We start from the raw sequence: 15,614 nt of genomic DNA on the forward strand, positions 1-15,614 counted from the left end.
AAAATTTTATATACCTCTTCTCTCAACTATTTCTCTCCTTGAAAATTTTTTTTAATTTCTTGAAGGATGTCACTTTAATGTCTGCAAGCAACAGTTACTGCAGCTCTCAAAGAGTTCCGAAAGTTAAATTTATTTTTTTAATGGACCATTTTATAGAATATGAAAAGGGACAATATCACTCTTCTATGGGAATACATACCCTCTCTGTAGACTTTTTTTTGGAAAAACATTTTATTTTAAAATGGTTTTAGATTTATGGAACAATTTAAAGAATATACCACACACCCAAGTAACCGTATCAAGTAACATCTTAAATGAGTGTAGACATTTATCAAAATGAATGAATTAATGTTGACATATTTGTATTAACCTAAGTCCATACTTAATTCAGATACCCTCAGTTTTTTCTTTATGTCCTTTTTCTGTTCCAAGATCCCATCCAGGACACCACATTACATTTAGTCATCATGTCTCCCTAGGCTCTTCTGGGCTACGACAGTTTCTTAGACTTTCCCTTTTTTAATGACCTTGACAGTTTTAATGATTACTGGTCAAGGATTTTGTAGAACATCCCTTAGCTGGGATTTGTCTGATGCTTTCTCGTGATTAGACCGAGGTAACATGCTCCTGGGAAGAAGACCACTGAAGTCAAGGTGCCATGCTCAGCACATCAACAGTGTAAACTGTCAGTATGACTTCTCGCTGCTGTTGTTAATCCTAATCACTTGGTTTCTCCACAGTAAGAGTACTCCTTATTTCTCCTTTTCATATTGTAGCCTTTGGAAGAAAGTCACTATGTGCAGCCCACACTTAGAGTTTTAGATTTTAGGGGTGGAGTATCTATATAAATTATTTGAATTTCTTCTGTACAGGAGATTTGTCTATTCAATCCCTTATATCAGCGTGGACTTATTTTATACTTCTGTTTATAATCCAATACTGCTTCATTTATTTGGTTGCTCAAATTGTTCCAGCTTTGACCACTGGGAAATCTTTCCATTGGCTACTGTATCCATTTTACATTATTGTGGATTTTTGTTCATTTGTTCTGTTCTTTAGCACTTTCTTATTTTCTGGCACTGTAAGATGCTCTAGGATCATTTTGTATATATCCTGCCCCAACCATAGAATCAACCATTTTTCCTAGGTACCCTAGTGCTTTTTACAGGAGAGTGGTATTAGAAACCACGATCTGGGTGCTAGAAGTGCTCATTGCTATTGAGGTGTTATTAATTCTAAGCATTCTAAGCTGACAGAGCAGGGAGATACATGTATGTACACACTATTTCCATACATAACCATCTGTTTCTGTATTAAGCTGAGCATGAGTTCATTCTGATGTTTCCAGCTCTAATCCATTACCATATCATCATTCTGTTCTCCTCCCTTGCTTATCTGTAACTTCCCAATCCAAATGTGACAAATCTAGCTCCCCCCATCCACCATCCATTTACTTAGTCATTCATTTCCAGCAGCTATGTGTCGTGGTTTCAGGATTCTTAACCCATACCCTTGTCAAAAACAACATTGTCAGCTGGAGTAGTGTGCTTCAACAATAGCTCCTGCTGGCCTCCATAGCACAGCTTCCATTCACTTGCAGAGCGACACAGGTCAGCACCTTTTTCTCCAATCCCCTTCACCAAGGTTGTTTCATACACTTGTAATGCATTTATATTCTTTTCTCACATTCGCATTCTGTCTTGGACCCCCTCAATCTCCTATGTGATTTTTTTTTTAACTACGTACGTTAAGATTTATTCTGACCTATAAAGTTCTCTCAGTTTTGACAAACGCATAATGTCTTATTTCACTACCTAAAAAGTCCCCTGCCCTTCAACCTTCTCCACCACCACCTGCCCCCAGTCTCAGGCAATTACCGATCTCTTTACCATCTCTTTAGTTTTGCCTTTTCCAGAATGTCATATGTCTGGAATCATTGTGTAACATTTTCTGGCTTCGTGACTAACTTCTTAGCAATATGCAGTTGAGATTAATCCATGCCTTCTTGCGGCTCCTGGTTCATTTCTTTGTAATGCTGAGTAACATCCCATTGTATGGATGTACTACAGTTTATCCATTTACCTATTGAAGGACATCTTGGATGCTTCCATTTAAGGGGCAATTATGAATAGAACTACTATAAACATTTGAGTTGGAGCAGGTTTTTACATGGACCTAAGTTTTCAAATCAATTGGATAAGCACCCAGAAACACCATTGTTGGGTTTTATGGCAAGACTAGGATTAATTTTGTAGGAATCTGCCGAAATGTTTTCCAATATCGCTGTACCGTTTTGCGTTCTCTTTAGCAATGAAGGAGAGTTTCTGTTTCTCTACATCCTCTCCACTGAGATAGATAGATAGATAGATAGATATCAGGATGTTTTTGATTCTAGTCCTTCTAATAGATGTATCTCATTGCTTTAATTTGCAATTCTTAATAACAATGTTGAGCATCTTTCTGTATGTTTATTTGCCATCTATAGATCTTCTTCCGTGAGATGTCTTCAAATCTCTTGCCCGCTTTTTAACTCTTTTTTCCCTTATTGTTGAGTTTCCTATAGTTTTCTGAATATAAATCAGATTTCTGTGCATGATAAAAACCCTTACTATCCCAGCTGGAAATTACTTTCTTCAATTTTCCCAATGACCCCTGTAGAGTACTCACACTGCCCCTCCTCCAGAACACCTCTCCCCCTACTTTACATCCTCTCCCACCAAGTAAGTTTGTGTGTTCTTGTGCTTTTGCACATGCTGATCCTGCTGCCTGGAATACTTTCCTTTTCCTTCTTTCAAGGAAAGTATGTTGCTCCTTCCTTTTGTTCCAAGAGCACTTGGAACATGCTTTTCTTTTTTAAGATTTTATTTATTTATTTATTTGTCAGAAAGAGAAAGAGAGAGAAAGCACACAAGCAGGCAGAGGCAGAGAGAGGGGCAGGCTCCCTGCTGAGCAAGGAGCCTGATGTGGGACTTGATCCCAGGACCCTGGGATCATGACCTGAGCTGAAGGCAGCGGCTTAACCCACTGAGCCACCCAGGCATCCTGGAACATGCTTTTCAGTGTTATCCATCATATCATAGTACAATTATTTGCACATCAGGCTTTCTCCAGTCTTAGGTTATGAGTTTTTCAAGAGGAAAAGACAGGTCTTAATCCGTCTTCACAACATTCAGTCCCCGCCTCCTTGTTAGGACTAATTAAGCAAAATTTAAAGTGGTATAAAGATATCCATTGTTATCTCTAAGTTTTTGATATATGTTTGGAATTAAGATTTTCATTCTGTCTGTACCAAAGAAAGCCAGGTTGGCCTTCATTTGAGTGTTTACTTAAATCCGATCCATTTTCCTGAATCTCGAGCTTTAATTTACACAGTTTTCTAATTTAGTAGGTCTTGAGAAGGGCATGAGAATTTGCATTTCTAATGATTTCCAGGTAATGCCACTATGAAACCACACTTTGGGAACCACTGGTCTATACCATGTGGTCTTGCTGTGGTTGTTTTGGTTTTCTTAACACTTATAAAGTACTCTTAGGTATCTGCTATGATTGGTAAGAAATTGAAATGGACCTTAAAAAAGTGTTGTAAAAGGAAATTCAAGCCGTGCAAATTAGGAAAAGAATCTTCAGAAGTTGTTGAAATGATTAAAACCCTATCCAGGGTCCAAATGAAGATGTCTGAAATCTATTGAAAGAAAGAAAAATATTCATGGAAAGCAAACTAGAAGCAGGCGTACAGAAGACAGGGATAAGGGGTGGAAGGAGCATCAGGGATTTTCACGGCTCAATATGTAAACTTCAGTGTTGTTTGAATCTGTCACCAAGAGAGTGTATTCAAATATATATTGAATAAGTAAGAAAAATATTATTAGGATAGTAGAATCTGACCCTCCAGAGGCGTGCCAGTTTCTACAGCAAGGTAGATAGAATACTTGAATATATTTTATTTTCTTGCTTCTCAACCAAGGCCTGTCCAAGGACATTAGTCCTAGTCTGGAGACATTTTTGTCACAACGAGAGTAGGAGAAAGTGGTTCTGCTAACATCACAGTAGAGGCAAGAGGTACTACTAAGTGTCCTACAAGGCATAGGACAGCCCCCACATCAAAGAATTACGCTGCCCAAAGTGTCAAAGCATCGAGGTAGAGAAATTCTTGTCTGAACTGGGCTCACCCTGGTGGTTCTCAGACATTTCAGAATTGTATCACATTATCTTGTTTGCTTGGTTCCACAGTATCTCTCATGTCTCATAAAAGACATATGTATGTTCATTTCAGATTTAACATGAATTTAAATTCGGTTTGAACTGCAAATAATAAAATGTAACTCCCTTTTAGACAACTGATAATAAGTGAGGTAAGTAAGTGGGTTTGTTTATTTTTCAAGACCAGGAGGGAATCCATGCTGTAAACTGTTGCAGAGAGTGACTAGCGGGAGAGGCAAGGTCTGGGTCAGTCACCAGGCATCAGGAGAGGGTGGCCTGGGACAGAACTGGGGAGAGACGGGGAGATGCTGCCAGGGGACGGGGCAGTTCTGCCAGATGTCTCCTCAGCCCGTCCAGAGCGAACCGCTGATCTCTCTCGAGAGCCACACAAATTCCAGACAGCTTCCTCTGGTGGACTAAGCTTCCAGCTTCAAACAAACACATCTATCTGTGTCACTCTCACAGATCCAATTAGCGGCTTGGAAAACCAGATGTGCTGCCTGTCAGTAGCATCCTTCTCTCTCCTCACCTTCCGCATCCCCTGGGCTGTGCGTTGCCCTTAGCGACCTTCCTGAAGAGGCAGGATGGCATAGTGGTTAGGGCACAGACTCTTGGAACTAGGACATCTGGGTCCTGAGTCCTGGCTCTACAACTTTAACTGTGACACCTAAGCTTCGGCATATACCGAACCCCCTTCGTTTTCTAACCTATAAAATTGAGATAATATTAGTACCTCATACCATCTTGGTGGGGAATTAATAAGATAATATATGGCTGGTGCCCAGAATATAACAAAAATGTTAACTCTTCTTTTTCCCTACCTCTTATTCCCTCTTCGGGGTGTCCTTTTAACCAGATTTCACCAACATAAAATATTGGTTCTTCCCCCCCCACCAACGTACAGATGATCCCCGTCCCCTCTTATTCTCCTGCAAAGAATAATATAATTTGTCTTCCAAGTGCAAAAAAAACTCTGGTATTCAGATAGCTTTTGTTCTATATGGGAAGAGCTCAGACATTCTAGAAACCAAGAAGTAGGGTGCTCAGTTCCTTAACACTGGATCTTGAAATTTTTCTTTAGTGAGCAATTATTCTACCTAGTTAATTATGATGTTTCTTTGGAGTTTTAATTAAAGGTGTCCCTTGATCTGTAGAAACTAACATGCTGTCAGACATTAGTAAGTAAAATAATTAATCTTGCCTTCTAAATTGCCACTGTGGGTAGGCTGGATAAGCAGGAATTCCCAGCACATTTTCTCAGTTAAATCTGAAAAACTAAAATAAATAGTGACCCTGGACATAGTGCTACTGGCTTGTGATGTGATGAAGGATTCTGCAAATTTGTCTTAAAGCCACTTGTTGAGCAGAAAGGATGCTAAGGAGCTGAAATCTCAGGCCCTTTCTAAATGAAATAAAAACAGACTAGCTGCCCTCTCTTCTTCCACCTTCATTTCCTAAACTCAAACTATTTGGGCCTTTTTTTTCCTAGAATTATTCCATGTCCCACCAGAGCTGCACCATTATTTACTTTTCCCCATAAATCAGTCCACTTCTTAAATTGTATGTACATTGGTTTAGGGGCGCCTGGGTGGCTCAGTTGGTTGTGTCTGACTCTTGATTTCGGCTCAGGTCGTGATCTCAGGGTCATGAGATTGAGCCCTGAGTCAGGTTCCACGCTCAGCACAGAGGCTGCTTAAGATTCTCTCTCCCCCTCTCCCTCTGCCCCTCTCTCTCACTTCTCTCTCTCCCTCTCTAAAAAAATAATGATAATTTTTTAAAAGCTGTATGTACATTTGTTTGAAGGGGGAAGCTATGTTAAGAGAAAACTTATTAATTTCCAAATAGAGGGTAAATGTAAAAAATAAATACCACGGAAACTCTGAATGTTTAAGATAAAAATAGAGAAACATAATGGTGCATCTTATAATACCGTATGAAAAACTATGTGTTAGCTCATTCAGCTTCATTCTCTCAGTGACTCTGGATGGCAGAGACCCACAAATGGAGCAAACTGCCCAGAGTCCCAGGTGGGGCAGGCAGGACAGGTCCAGCACTGAAGGACAGAGTCGAGTTCACTTTCTCCAGGCCACCTTTCCTAAGAACTCCCCTCAAATCCCATGCCAGACGCCCCAGGATAGACAACAGTGATTCAGGTTTCCACCAAGACTTTCAGGTTTTCCAGGACAAAAGGGAAAATTAGTAACTGCTTCAGGAAAAATACTGCTGTTTTAACGATCAGCTTCTCTGTAAGTCTAGCAGATCCTATGCATCTGGTTCATGGATGGGAGAGGCAAAGGGGGGCTGAGAGGATGGGGATCTTACTGACGGAGAAAAGGTATGGGGCAGTGGGGGAGGGTGGGCCAGCAGGGGAGGAAGTTAGGGCCAAGCCGCTGCTCTGGGCAGGAGAGATGGGGGGCAGGGTGCGAAACTGGTACTGCCACCCAGGGAAGATTCTGAGGAAAGGACAGAAATATTTGGGGTCCTTTTGTCAATTTTGTCCACATGATCTGTGATGTCATTCCTCTGCTTCCATGTCTCGTTGTGTATTCTTTTCCCTCATACACTAAAAACACTAAAACAATGACAATCGAGTGTTTCTCCGTCAAGCACCTAAAATCATCCCGCAGCCCTCAGTAGCCCTTACACCATGAGACACTGCCCCATGTGCACCTGCCAACTTCTGGGCTTTCATTTCACCACCAGCATGGTGATTTATTTATTTTTCTTTTTAATAGAATCTTTTTATTGTGCTACGTTAGTCACCATACAGTACATCATTAATTTTTGATGCAGTGTTCCAAGAGTCTGTTTATGCACCACACCCAGTGCTCCATGCAATATGTACCGTCCTTAACACCCACCACCGGGCTCACCCACCCCCCACCCTCCTCCCCTCCAAATCCCTCAGTTTGTTTCCCAGAATCCAGTCTCTCATGGTTCATCTCCCACTCCGATTCGCTTCCCTTCACTTTTCCTTTCCTTCTCCTAATGTCCTCTATGTTATTCCTTGTGCTCCTTAAGTATTTACTTATTTACTTATACAAGTACTATACTTATATAAGTATACAAATACTAAATAAGTATATAAATACTAAATAAATATATAAATACTAAATAAGTATTTACTTATTCCTTAAGTAAGTGAAACCATATGATAATTTACTTTCTCTGCTTGACTTATTTCCCTCAGCATAATCTCCTCCAGTCCCCGTCCATGGTGATACAAAAGTTGGGTATTCATCCTTTCTGATGGCTGAGTAATATTCCATTGCATTTTTGGACCACATGATGATTTAGAAATTCACATTTCCAGCCAAGGTTTCCCCAGAACTCCAGCTCCCCACCAGACCCTGCTGTTCAGATGCCTAATGCCTGTATGTCTCTCCTTCATACAGTACGGGGGTCTGTACCCTTATTCCCTTCAGAGCTCGGGTCTCAGCTCCAGTATACCGCCTCAGAGAAGCCTTCCTGGGCCATCCCCCAAAGGGAGCATGCCTCCCCCAGGGACAGCACCCTGTGCTTTACAAGACCACACACCAGCACGGTCCCTTGTTTCCTTCATAGCATACGATGCAATCTCTACCTTTTTGTTCATTTTGCTGTTTGCTTGTTTGTTTCTAGCCTCATCTAATCAACTCCACATGGACAGGGAATCTGTCTTTTTTTACTGAAGAGGTCCTTGCCCAATATTTGTGGACTGAATGAGGGGAATCTGTAATGACTGACACTAAATGATTCAATGAGGAAAGTGTCTTCAGGCTTGTGTCACCATTGATAAGGCCACATACCAATGAATAAAAACTTACAGCATTTTTCAGTTTTAAGAGCAAATTCTTCCAGGTTACGGCTATGGTCTGAATGTTTGCATCTCTCCAGAATTCACGTGTTGAAATCCTAATCCCAAAGGTGATGGTATCTGCAGGCGGGGCCTTTACGAGGTGCTCAAGTCAGGAAGGTGGAATCCTCACGAATGGGACGGATGCCGTATAAAAGAGGCTCCAGAGAGATCCCTGGCTCCTGCCACTGTGTGAGGACACAGACAGAAGGCACTGGCTGTGAACCAGGAAGATGTGATCATGCAGGCTCCTTAATCTTGGACTTGCAGCCTCCAGAACTGTGAGCAGTGTCTATTGTTTGTACAGGACAGCAGCCCCAACCGGCTGACGGCCAACTTCTTTTTTTCCACCAGATCCTATCAAGGTAGATACTATTTTTTAAAAAAGATTTTATTTATTTATTTGTCAGAGAGAGAAAGAGCACAAGCAGGCAAAGTGGCAGGCAGAGGCAAAGAGAGAAGCGGACTCCCCACTGAGCAAGGAACCCGATGCGGGACTCAATCCCAGGACCCCAGGATCATGACCTGAGCGGAAGGCAGTGGCTTAACCAACTGAGCCACCCAGGCGTCCCAAGGTAGATATTATTTTTTATCCCCATTTTGCCCCTAAGGAAGCACAAGTTAAATAGGTAAATATAACAGGAGGCGCCCAGGGTCAGAGACTGAAAGAGCTCTCAGGAGTGCGGACAATGCCGAATGAGTGTGCCTGTTGTTCTTAGTGTTACCAGTCTCCTGTTCCCAGGACTGTTCTGGTTTAAGTACTGAAAATCCTGCTTCCTGAGAAAATCAAGACAGTGGGTCGCTCTATCTGACCCAGAAAACTGTAAATCGGACCTTAGCTACTTCATGCCGTCAGATCCCTGGCCATGTAAAATGCGAAGACTAAATCATGGGGGACGAGAGGGCAGACGGGGTTTAGAACCCACCGGTGTGAAGTCCTGTCGGAGCTGAGGCGCTCACCCAACCGAACCTCAAAGAAATGCTGAGAGCGGAAGTCACTAACAGCCTGAAAAGCAACAGGCACTTAGAGATACCATCTGCGCGCTGCTCCTACCCTGAAAGATAAAGGTGGTAACTAGGTCAGCCCGGTTAGCATGAAAGCCTCATGCTTTCAGACTGAATCCGATCCACCAAAAGTCCCAAAAGGTATTCTGGGCAGTGGTGGGGCCATTTACTGCAGGCACCCTGACCAGGAGAAACTGGCCTATTATCCCAGAAAGGAAGAAAATTCTTCGTCTTCCAACTCAGTCCAATTTGACACCATTTTAAGTACATTGGAAATCTTGAGTTAATCATTCTGGTAGCGTCGTCATAATTGTGTGTGTGTGTGTGTGTGTGTGTGTGTGTGTGTGTGTTACAGGGAGTAATCACTGCATGGGTGGCACTGTCTGCTCATCTAGGTAGAGCTGTAGTGCTCATTCATGCTATTGGGCAACTGAAGTGTAGCAATCATGTATCACATTTTGAAAGAGGCATTTAAAAAAAAATCCACCACTAGATGATTCAGACTTAATTATCTTGTCTTTTCAGCAGCTGAGTTCAAGGCTCAAGCGGAGAACACATAGCTTCAGAGGCAGAAGGAGTCGAAGGTGCTCCCCAGCTTTGAACACTTCCCCTACTTGAGGTAAGAATCATGAACAAACTTTTGGTCTCTACCAGCGCAAAATCTCCCAGTTAGGGATTACCCTTCCGCGGGTGACGCTCCGGCTCAGTGAGCTGTCATGTACCCTGAGTCTTTGTTGTCTGCCTAGGGTTTTCTGTTTTGTTTTCATCTTTTGTGTCACTCATGCCCACCTAGAAGGTTCTGAGAAGGTCTGAGAAAGAGTAGATAGTTGGTATGGACGCGTGATTGACGTTTGCTTCGTTCGGCAACGTTAAGACAGTCCCTCAATCTTCTGGACTTATGTTTACCTTCATTTCAAGGGGGAACCCAGCTCAGTGGCAGAAAAATCTAACTTGTCTCTAAGTCGAACCAGTGTGGATTGAGGAAGAAGGGGCTGCTCTGATCTCTGTGTTCGGGGCCAGGTCTTAAACCACATCAAGTGACCTACATCCTGCCAGAGCAAAGGGCCCTCCCACTCGCAGGAATTGTTTAACCTGTTTGTGTTAAGGATGGAGTTTGGGGAAGACTCGGTGTAAATTTTTTTAATGCCCTTGTCATTGGAGATCTTGGTAAAAATCAGATGTGGGAGCTGAATCCCTTGAAACTGCCCCAGTTCTACCCATATTCTCTACCTGTTGATTTAGACTCCTTCTACACATTTTGTCTTAACAATTAGGTTGGAATATTCTGGAAGTCCAGGCTTCTTTAAACCAACTGGACTTAATTTTTCAACCTTTGCCCCTGTTTTAAAGGCTGCATTTCATTCACTGACCACCTGCGTGAACTGATTTTCCCAAAGTCTGTCTGGTATTCACCATTGCAAATACCAATGGCAAGTCAATCTGTCTCAGGAATTTCCCAAGTTGTACTAGAGTTTTCTTATTTCTGGTCATCAGAATGGTTCAGGCAAGGGCCACCTGATACATTTATGTTTTTATATATTAAGTTTTTATTTTAATTCTAGCTAGTTAACCTACAGTGTAATATTAGTTTCCGGTGTACAATATAGTGATTCAGCGCTTTCCTCTAACACCCAGTGCTCCTCAGGACAAGTGCCCTCCTTACTCCCCATCACCTATATCATGCATCACCCCCCTCCCCCTGCCGCGACCTCCTCTGGTGACCATCAGTTTGTTCTCCATGGTTAAGAGTCTGTTTCTTGGTTTGCCTCTCTCTCTTTTTCCCTAGCTCAGTTGTTTTGTTTCTTAAATTCCACATATGAATGAAATCATATGGTATTTGTCTTTCTCTGACTGATTTATTTCACTTAGCATAATACTATCCAGCTCCATCCATCTTGGTACAAACAGCAAGATTTCATGCTTTTTTGTGGCTGAATGAAACTCCATTGTGTGTGTGTATGTGTGTGTATCACACCTTCTTTATCCATTCATCTGTCAGTGGATACTCATCTGTTTCTATGGTTTGGCTATTGTAAACAATGCTGCTAGAAACATAGGGCTGCATGTTTCTCTTCGAATTAGTGTTCTTGTATTTTGAGGCTAAACACCCAGTAGTGCAATTACTGAATCATATGGTGATTCTATTTTAAACTCTTTAAGGAACCTCCATACCGTTTTCCACAGTGTCTGTACCGGTTTGCATTCCCAAAAGTGCACAAGGATTCCTTTGCCTCAACATCCCTTGCCAACACTTATTGTTTCTTGTATCATTGATTTTAGCCATTATGACAGGTGTGAGGTAATATCTCACTGTAATTTTGATTTGCATTTCCCTGATGATAAGTTATGTTGAACATCTTTTCATGTGTTTTGTGGGGTGTCTGGATGTCTCCTTGGGAGAAATGGCTGTTCATGTCTCCTGCCTATTTTTAAATTGGATTATTGTAAGGTTTTGGGGTGTTGAGTTGTATAAATGAGTACGTATTTAGGATACTAACCCTTTACTGCATATGTCATTGGCAAGTATCTTCTGCCATTCCACAGGCTGCCTTTTAGTTTTGTTGATTGTTTCCTCCATGGTGCAGAAGCTTTTTATTTTGATGAAGTCCCAATAATTTATTTTTGCTTTTGTTGCCCTTGCCTCAAAGACATAACTAGAAAAAAATGTTGTTATGGCAGCGCCATCTAATTTAGAAGGGTTATTCTGTCCATTTATTGGTATGGAAATGTAATGACTTCTGAGGCTTTGAATCGTGGAAGAAACAATTCCTTAGACACAAGAAAATAGGTAACTTGTGGGCAGGGGTTTTAAGTCATCTTGGATCCCTCCTTTTCATAGGCAACTCATCCTGCCCTTATTTGTCAGCCAAATTTCTTAACCTTTTAGGACTCATCTCCTTGCTTGGCAAAGTTCCTTCCCTCCTCTGCCTATAAATTATCATCCTAACAAACAATTCAGCCGAAAGTTACACGCAATCCTTTTATAGCCCCGTAATTTCATTCACTCATAAAATTTCTAGAGGAAAAATATATTTTTCTATGTGCAATTTTGAGTTCCTGGATCTCCATCAGTGTAGACCATTTCAGATACTCCCTTCACTGAAGAAGGGAAAATAGATTTTTGCTGCTGGAAGGACATTAAACTTCCATTTGTGCCCAAGAAAATACAAAAGGATTTGCACTTCGACACTTGAAAATCTCCAGATGCTTCCTGATTTTTTTTTCCACAAAGAAGATGGCATCAAGCATCTCCTAATGTTCCCAGAAGAAAATGAAAAATCTAGCACTTATCAAGCAATTAACTTCATAAACACTAGAATTGGGAACCAGAAGAGCAAGGTGTGGTTCCCAGGTGCCTGACTTACTGTGTGGTCTCGGACAGGTCATTCAGACTCTCCAAGTCTCTGTGATCACATGCCTGAGAGGGAGGTAGAATTATAGTAACATCTGCCTCCAAGGATGACTGTGGGTTGTGTAAATGGGAAGAGTGTGTGTGTGTGTGTGTGTGTGTGTGTGTATACAAGTTCATTATTTTACTTGTTACTCCATTAACAAGTAATAGCTCTGCTCTGGTTTTTATGCTTTTTCACTGTGGAAATGGAGAGTTATTTTTATGATGGTTTGGTTTTCTCCCCCATTTGAACACTCTTCTAGAACCTTTCTTAGTTAACCAGAATCTTGTAACCCAGTCAGTTGGTCAGTTAGCAAATACTTACTGAGATCCTAGTTACATGCCGGCAGAGAGATCAGGTCAACCTTAATTGTGATATACAGTCTAATGTGTACAAACTTTTTGGTCTAATTTTTTTCCCACCACATTTCACTGCTGTGAAAATATTTTCCTCTTTAAAAAAGAAAATCTCTCTCATGCCTGCCTTGGCCTGACGCATCATTTACAATTCTTTGCCCACAGCAATGTCAGTGTGAATGCACATCCGTATGGCTTCGCCATTTGTTAAAATGTGGACATACTTTTATATCAGCTGGTGAATAGCCACTAATCTCAGCCCCAGGAGTGTTGCCCTGACTCCCATAGTCTCATCCATCTCTGCCTCTGCCTATCCCCTTCTCCAGGACCCCTTGACCACACACCCCCCAAACCCAGAATAACAAGGACCAAAGAGGGCCTAGCACAGATGGTGGCAACTGGCCCTAGCTTCGACATCCATTCTGAGTGTAAGATGTTAGTATCACCCTGCCCCTTGCTTGCTGTCCCACTCCTCACATTTCCTCCCTCAGATCACCTGCTGCCCGACCAGAGACGGGTCTCCTACCCAAGCCCCGCCCCCTTGGCTCTTATTGTCATTGCTCCCTGCTTCCCTTGATGTTCTCTGCACCGGACCATCCCCAAGCCACCACTCCATAGCCCTGCCCCCAGCACTGCCCAGGTCTTTCTGCACATTGTCCAGTATAACCCAGACCAACTCTGTAAGGCTGAAACAGCATACTGAATGCTAAGACCACAGCAGTGTTAAGATATTAAAATGCCCCCATTTCTTTCTCTCTTTTTTTTTTAAGATTTATTTATTTGACAGACAGAGATCACAAGTAGGCAGAGAAGCAGGCAGAGAGAGAGGAGGAAGCAGGCTCCCTGCTGAGCAGAAAGCCCAATGTGGGGCTGGATCCCAGGACCCTGGGATCATGACCTGAGCTGAAAGCAGAGGCTTTAACCCACTGAGCCACCCAGGTGCCCCAAAATGCCCCCATTTCTAATAGTAAATAGCCAATACTCTGAGTCTCCCACCCCATTCCCAGTACCCCAGCCAGTCCTCCCAAGACTTCTCCTGTCGCCATGATCCAGTACCTAACCTCCCCAGTGCTGCTCCTGGACTGTGGCTCACATCTCTTCTAATGGGCGCATGCACTCCACTAATGTACAAAAGCTTTGTGAATCACCTCTGCAAGGAACTGTAATATGATGCAGAAGGAGGGGCGCCTGGGTGGCTCAGTGGGTTAAAGCCTCTGCTTTCGGCTCAGGTCTTGATCCCAGGGTCTTGGAATCGAGCCCCGCACCAGGCTCTCTGCTCAGTGGGGAGCCCGCTTCCCCCCGGCCCTTCCCCCCCGCCCCCCCTGCCTCTGCCTACTTGTGATCTCTCTGCCAAATAAATAATAAAATCTTTTAGGGACGCCTGGGTGGCGCAGTTGGTTGGACGACTGCCTCCGGCTCAGGGCGTGATCCTGGAGTCCCGGGATCGAGTCCCACATCAGGCTCCCAGCTCCATGGGGAGTCTGCTTCGCTCTCTGACCTTCTCCTCGCTCATTCTCTCTCTCACTGTCTCTCTCTCTCAAATAAATAAAAAATAAAAATCTTTAAATAAAAAAAATAAAATCTTTTAAAAAATAATAATAATGCAGAGCAAGGCAAGGGTTCTTCCTTAATTTATGATTCATTGAGTCATTCTACCAATAATTATCAGTCACTCTCTGTTTGAGACACCAAGCCAGGCTCTAGGGCCTCCAAATTAAAGGAGGTCTCTGCTGTCATGACACTTACATTCTCACAGAGGAGACAGAGAGCACGTGAGAGAATAAATATAAACACATGAATAAGTATCTGTTTTGACCAAGGATTCAGAAGGAAACGTGATTAACTTAGAGAAGGCTGTATTTAAAATGAACCTTAAGGAGGTGCAGGGTTTCTGCAGGCCCAGGTGAAGATGAACAGCATAAGCACAGGCTTTAGGCAGGAAGCGTGGTGAGTGTTTAGGGACTAAGAGTCCAGTTGGTCTGGACAGAGGGCTCCTGGGAGACCAGACGAGGAATGTAAGCAAGTTGACTGACCCAGCCCCTTCTCATACCTGAAGGTGGACGGATACACCACCAAACAGACAAGTCTGGACCCCAAGTCTCAGCCTCATGGCCCTCCAGCAAAATACCCAGATGAACATTCACTAATCTATACATAAGTCCCCTGTATAAATTGGGCAATGTGTATACTAGACAAAATGCAAAACAGCCCATGGGGTGCCTGGGTGGCTCAGTGAGTTAAGTATCCTACTCTTGGTTTTGGCTCAGGCTATGATCTCAGGGTCATAGGATCAAATCCTGTGTCAAGCTCCACACTCTTTCTCTCTCCCTCCCTCTTTCTCAAAAATAAATAAATGAATAAAATCTAAATATTAAAAAAAAATGCTAGCCCAAGGGGTGAGTAGGGCAACCCTTGCTTTCCCTACCAAGCTGGGCACACTGATACAGGATTTTTAAGTCTCATGCTCTACCAGCTGAGCTAGCCAGGCACATGTTATGGGATTTTTTTTTTAAGATTTTATTTATTTATTTCACAGGCAGAGATCACAAGTAGGCAGAGGCAGGCAGAGAGAGAGGAGGAAGCAGACTCCCCACGGAGCAGAGAGCCTGATGCGAGGCTCGATCCCAGGACCCTGGGATCATGACCCGAGCCGAAGGGAGAGGCTTTAACCCACTGAGCCACCCAGGCACCCCTGGTATGGGATTTTTAAAAAACATTTTCTGCTCGCCCCACTTTGTGCCAAAAGGCTGGTTTATCTCCAAAGGGAACTTTTTCCCATTCCATACAGAAGGCCAAGATAGGCTAGCAACAGCCCTGCACGGATAC

General features: G+C 42.8%; 1 protein-coding gene across 1 annotated transcript in view; it reads left to right on the forward strand.

Annotated features, from left to right (window-relative positions):
- The first annotated feature begins 8,577 nt into the window (after window positions 1-8,577).
- BPIFC (BPI fold containing family C) overlaps window positions 8,578-15,614 on the forward strand; it is a 41,294-nt gene continuing 34,257 nt past the window's right edge. The window contains exons 1-2 of the mRNA XM_044228344.1: window positions 8,578-8,610; window positions 9,566-9,659. The gene's annotated coding sequence lies outside the window, so the exon portion shown is untranslated. The remainder of the gene's footprint in view (window positions 8,611-9,565; window positions 9,660-15,614) is intronic.

This window comes from Neovison vison, chromosome 12, assembly GCF_020171115.1.
Source record: "Neovison vison isolate M4711 chromosome 12, ASM_NN_V1, whole genome shotgun sequence".
NCBI lineage: Eukaryota > Metazoa > Chordata > Mammalia > Carnivora > Mustelidae > Neogale > Neogale vison.